The sequence below is a fragment of the Mustela nigripes genome, chromosome 11 (genome assembly GCF_022355385.1).
Source record: "Mustela nigripes isolate SB6536 chromosome 11, MUSNIG.SB6536, whole genome shotgun sequence".
NCBI classification, from domain to species: Eukaryota; Metazoa; Chordata; class Mammalia; order Carnivora; family Mustelidae; genus Mustela; species Mustela nigripes.
Window position 1 is genome coordinate 23,185,356 of NC_081567.1, and position 6,085 is coordinate 23,191,440.

A 6,085-nucleotide genomic window follows, 5' to 3' on the forward strand; every position below is an offset into this window, starting at 1 on the left:
CAAATATATCAATCTTTTAAGAAAAGATTGATTTCTTCTAGAGATAAAGAATACGCCTGCAATCACAGCGGGGGGGGGGGCAAGGGGGAGAGAGAGAGAATCCCATGCCGACTCCTTGTTAAGGTTGGAGCCCCAGGGGGGCTCGACCTCACAACCCCCAGACCACAACCAGGAGGAAACCAAGACTAGGCGGCTCAACCGACTGAGCCACCCTGTCGTTCGCCAAAACCTTCTAACCACTAAGCTACAATCAACATAAAATTTAAAACCGTTCAAGTTAAACCCTAAGTCTCCAGTGGGTTTTGGTGTTTGTATTTGTTTGGGGGGAATGTGGACGTACGGATTTGGAGACGGGATACGGACAGCGGGGTTGGCCTATGGGGAAGTTCAGGGAGCACCCTCTGCCTCAGCCTGGGCTCTTGGGGAGGACAAGCCAGGGCTGGGAGGACACCGGGGCCGAGAGATTCCAATACTCACCACACAAGCCTCCAAGCAGCACCCCCGGCGCCTCCCGGCGCACCTCTGCGGCTCAAGTGTGAGCGCTGGGTCCTCAGACACCACCACCCAACGCCCCCCGCAACCGCCCCGCAGCCGGTTATCGCCTCGGTGTCTTGAGACCTCTCAAAGGTGCGCTAGCCCACGCGCCGGCAGAAGCGCACAGAGCGCGCCGTCCGCGCTCCAGCACCGCGCCTGCGCCCACGTGCCCAAGAGCGCGGGTCCTGGGCTTGTCCCTTCTCAGCACCCATCCAACCCGCAGAAGGCCGACCCCGCTTCCGGATTTCCCAACACTCACTGCTTCCTCCTTCCTGCCCACCCCGCAGTTCGGCCACTCTCTGCAGAGATTAGGAGGGCCGTAAGACACTTGCCTTGGCTGCCGCACATAGGGGACGCCAACTCAGTATTGGAGATAAATTTTTTAATTAATTTTTAATTTCCAAATTAAAAAAATAATTAAATATAAAAGTGCCATGAAAGGGGCGCCTGGGTGGCACAGTGGGTTTAAAGCCTCTGCCTTCGGCTCAGGTCATGATCTCAGGGTCCTAGGATCGAGCCCCACATCGGGCTCTCTGCTTGGCGGGGAGCCTGCTTTCCCCCCCCTCTCTCTGCCTGCCTCTCTGCCTACTTGTGATCTGTCAAAAAAAATAAATAAAATCTTAAAAAAAATTTTTTTTAAGTGCCATAAAGTGCTACATGGGAGGCTAAAGCAAAAGGGAGAAATCAGGAATCCTGACCCTGTTTTTATTTAAAATTTTAATATTGTGTTCATCATGCATTGTTTTTGGTGTTTTAATTTTTTTCAACATTGCATAATTAAGAAGGGTTTGGGGTTTTGTTTTTTTTGTTTTGTTTTTGTTTTTTTTTAATTATTTATTTGCCAGAGAGAGAGTGTGTGCCCAAGAGAGAGCATGTACAAGCAGGGAAGAGGCAGGCAGAGGGAGAAGCAGACTCCCAGCCCAACAAGGCGCCCACTGCAGGACTGGATACCTAGACCTCAGGATCATGACCCCAGCGGAAGGCAGACGCTTAACCAGCTGAGCCTCCCAGGCGTCCCTTAAAATAGTTTTTAAAAAATCTTCAGCACTGTGTATTTTGAGTTCTCAATATGTCCCTTTAATTTGGCGCTGAAAGTGATTACCTCAGCAACTGTGTTCTCCTCATCCTAGTGACAGCTCTGCCCTGCTGTCACCTTCAGTATCGTAGTGGCAGAAAATCTAAAGTGCAAGGGGCAGGGTTGAGGGGGCAGGTGGTCGAAGGGGATAGCAGGGAACTTCCGGAATTCCAAAAGCAGGTTTGCCCTGTCCCAGGACAAAGCCTTGGGGGAGGATAGGGAAGGGAGAGTTATACCTGTGACCTATTTACCGGCCCCTACATTACTAACAAGTTTATTAATATTCTTTCTAATAAGTCATTATTACTAAGAATAATCATTTTAATAATAATAAAGTAAAAAATCAATAACAGCAAATAATACTAATGTAATACTTGTTAGTAAGACACCAACCTGCTAAACACAATAAAATTATTTCATTTATGCCTCATGACAATTCTTGGTTCTAATATTATTATCTGATTTTACAGTTAAAGGGCCAAGGTGGTGAAGTCTCTTGTACCTCCAGAATGCACAAGTGGTAGAAGCAGGGTCCAAATCCATACTAGCTAACCTCAGAGCCCTTTCTTGGGAATCACTAATCAAGAAGCTCCTAATCCTCTACCTGCGAGTGATTTGGTGGAGATTTCATCATAAAAGGCATTAAAATGCCAATAAAAACTTTAGAAACAAATTGGGATATGAGGACATCTGTTACAGTGCATCACATCAATGAGTTAAACTAGGAAAACATTATGTAGTTGGGGCTTCAGCAATACACGTTTCAAGTACACAGGTCCACTTCAGATTCTTTTAATAAATACAGTGCAGTATTGTAAGTGTATATTCTCTTCCTTATGATTTTCTTACTAACATTTTCTTTTCTCTAGCTGAAGAATACAGTATACAATACAAAATACAAATTATATATTCATGGGTATGTTATGTTATCGATAAGGCTTCTGGTCAACAGTAGTTATGCTTTTGGGAGTCAAAAGATATGTGCAGATTTTTGAGGGGGTATATTGGTACTCCTAACTGCCATGTTGTTCAAGTGTCGATAGTAATTACTTCCATAAATCCCAAAATGTATATAAAACTTGTAACAACCATTTCAGATGAAAGCTCTTTCTAAAGTAGGCATAAAAGGGTGTTTATTTCCATGTCACCCAAAAGCATGCTGTATCCCCCACAGCCTCAGCCAAGCGATAGGACACCGGTACTTCAGTGACAACCCCCCTCTGGAACATTTGGGGCAAGGGGGTGTTTGTTGTACAATTGGATGGTCTACTTTCTGTCCATACCTGCAAAACCAATTTCTAATGTAGATTCTGGATCATGCTCTACAGCTGGACATCAAACTTATGCTGGGCACCTGGAATTCAGAGCCAGCCAGCCCCCCTAAAACCACTGCTGCTACCAGAAGTCTGCATAGGAGGAAGAAGGCTGCCCTACACTTTTATGAGGACTTCTTCCGAAAGTGGTCAAACCAGACCTTCATGTTTGACAACTAAAATTCTATTAAGGACTTGGGAGACCTTACCCAAAGCCATGTAAGGAAGATGATTTTAGATAATTCCCAGACCCTGTCTTTTAAAGAGTTATGCACTTATTTTGATGCAAATTAAAAATGATTAAAACAGCCCATTAAATCATGTGCTAATTTTGCTCCTACTAAAGCTAAAGAAGGTATTTTAATTTTTAACAAAATATATTAAGTAAATTATAAAAGAGACATCATGAGGTGGTAGATCCTCCACAGAACTTGGCAGTTGGACTTCTGGTATATGTGGTCACCTAAAAATTCCCTTCTACCTGCCAGGTGGTACAACTCCTGATCCCAGCCAGAGATATTGCATAACTTTCATTTTGAACAGGTTCTGGAGGGGTGCCTGGGTGGCTCAGTCAGTTAAGCGTCTGACTTCGGCTCAGGAAATATTTTCTAACAGTTCTTCCAGCTCCAAACTTTCAAGGGTTACAAATAGTCAAATATTGCTTAATTCGTGAAACAAGGGATACAAATAGTTATTTAAAGTACTTTACTAAAACACACAACCTAGTAGAATTTAAACACCAGAGGAATATAGCTCCAATAGGACATGAGTGAAATTCTTTTATATCTATATATTTCATAGGAAGTTGGAGCACTTGGGTGTCTCAGTTGGTTAAGCCTCTACATTTGGCTCAGGTCATGATCCCAGGGTCCTGGGATGGAGCCCCACACTGGCTCCTTGCTCAATGGGAACTCAGCCTCTGCTTGTGTGCTCTCTCTTTCTCTCTTGCACTCTCTCAAATAAATAAATAAATAAAATCTTTAAAAAAAAATAAAGAAAGAAAAGAAAAGAGAAGTTTCTGGAGAGCATCGGGACTAGTAACTACTCTGTGTCACTGGCCACAACAGAATTAATTCAATCATGACCAATTTTCCCAGAGCTACTTTACTGAGGACCTGGGTGATGATACCCAAAGCTTTGTAAGGAAAATCATTTGAGTTAGTGAGTATTTAGTTTTGCTTCTTTTCCCCTCGAGAATAACAGGCTGAACTCTTTATTTTCTTTATACCTCTAAATATTTTTTTAAAAATTTATTTATGTATTTGAGAGAGTATGAGAGAGCACAAGCAGGGGGAGCAGCACCCAGAGGGAGCGGCAGAAGCAGGCTTCCCGCTCAGCAGAGAGCCCCATGTGAGGCTCCATCCTAGGGCCCTCGGATCATGACCTGAGCTGAAGGCAGATGCTTAACAGACTAGGCCACCCAAGCACCCCTATGCTTCTATATTTTTTAACCCAATGAATATGACATAATAATAACAACACAAGTAATGTCCCATAAATGTTTCTGCAATTCCAAGACCCGTGCTAAGTATATGTCACATAATTTATTGTGCCAAGACCTGTGCTAAGTATATGATATACAATTTATTTCTTCGGGAAATATTTTGACACTTCCCCCACACACTGCCTTTTATTGCAATGTGACCATTTCCTGAAAAATGTCCTACACAGCTCCCAACCCAAATATTAGAGGAGTGACAACACAAGCACTTCAACCTCCTGATCTGTCTCCCATAATACACTTTTGGTCCTCTGTTTCATCCCATACATTGGTGCAAGAATCATCTTTTTTAAACTGTCAGGTTTTTGTTTGTTTGTTTGTTTACATTTTATTTATTTATTTGACAGAGAGAGATCACAGTAGACAGAGAGGCAGGCAGAGAGAGAGAGAGAGGGAAGCAGGTTCCCTGCTGAGCAGAGAGCCCGACGAGGGACTCGATCCCAGGACCCTGAGATCATGACCTGAGCCAAAGGCAGCGGCTCAATCCACTGAGCCACCCAGGCGCCCCAACTGTCAGCTTTTTGGAGTCTGTTGTTTCTTTTCAAAGAATCACACTTCTTAACCTTCTAGGAAAGCTTCTTGAAGCTTTCCTAGTTTTATCTTCTGGTGCTCCCCAGACATCAGCTCCCATCCCAATACACACACCCTGTTCCAACCCAGTTCTGTCTGGCAAGATACTGTTTCTAAAGACTAGACAATATTCCTTCCACCATAGGTTTCACCTAGCCTGAAGTGCCCCCTTTCTCTCTTTCTGCCAGTGTAGCTTAACTGTTAGGAGTAGAGTTCTGGAGACTGACAGATCCCAACTGATCTAATCCCTACTGATATGTTGGATGACCTTGGACAAAGCCCTTCACCTCTCAGAGCCTCAAATAGCACAGCTAAAAACACCTACCTACCTATCACAGAGGTTGTTGGATAATTCAATAAGATGATGCACATAAAATGCATGGTACAGTACTTGGTACATAATAAAGATTAGTAACATGTCCCTGTTATCATTTGTTGTTGCTGTTAACATTAATTTTATTTGATTTGTTCCCCATCCTTCATAAAACCTTTATCTAAGCAATCAACGTCAAAATGATCACTTTTCTTTAAATTATCAAACATTTATTTTTCCTATCACTGATTTGACAGCTAGAATTTAGTGCCCCGTATTGGTGGCTTCCTTCCCGTGCACCCACTGTCTTATTTCCTCCTCTCTAGAACAAGCTCCTTGAAGAAAAGACCTAAATCGTCGTAAGCATTCTTACGCATTTTGGCTCTTTGTGTGACTGAGGCCGTTACATATTGAGCTGGAAACTTTCCCCTTTTAAAAACGTGAAGGTTAGTTGAGTTAGCCTAAAAGAAAATTGCACTTAAAGCAATCAGTGGTGTGGGATCTGGAGGTGGGAGTAGGAGTAGGAGGGTGGTTGAGATAAGGGACTCCAGGTAGGGGCAGAACTGAAAAGAAATGATTTTTTTTTTTAAAATAACCATCTCCTTTGATCTAAGGTCTTCTAGCAGCAGATAATAATTTAAGAAAAAGGGAGCCTCACTACCATTTGCCCTCCATCTCCCCTGCCTCCTCTTTCCCGGAGGGGACGACTGGTGGGGGTGGGGGGCGGAGGGATGGGGGGTGCCTAAGCCCTTTGCAAGTAACGTGACTACAGCTAACCA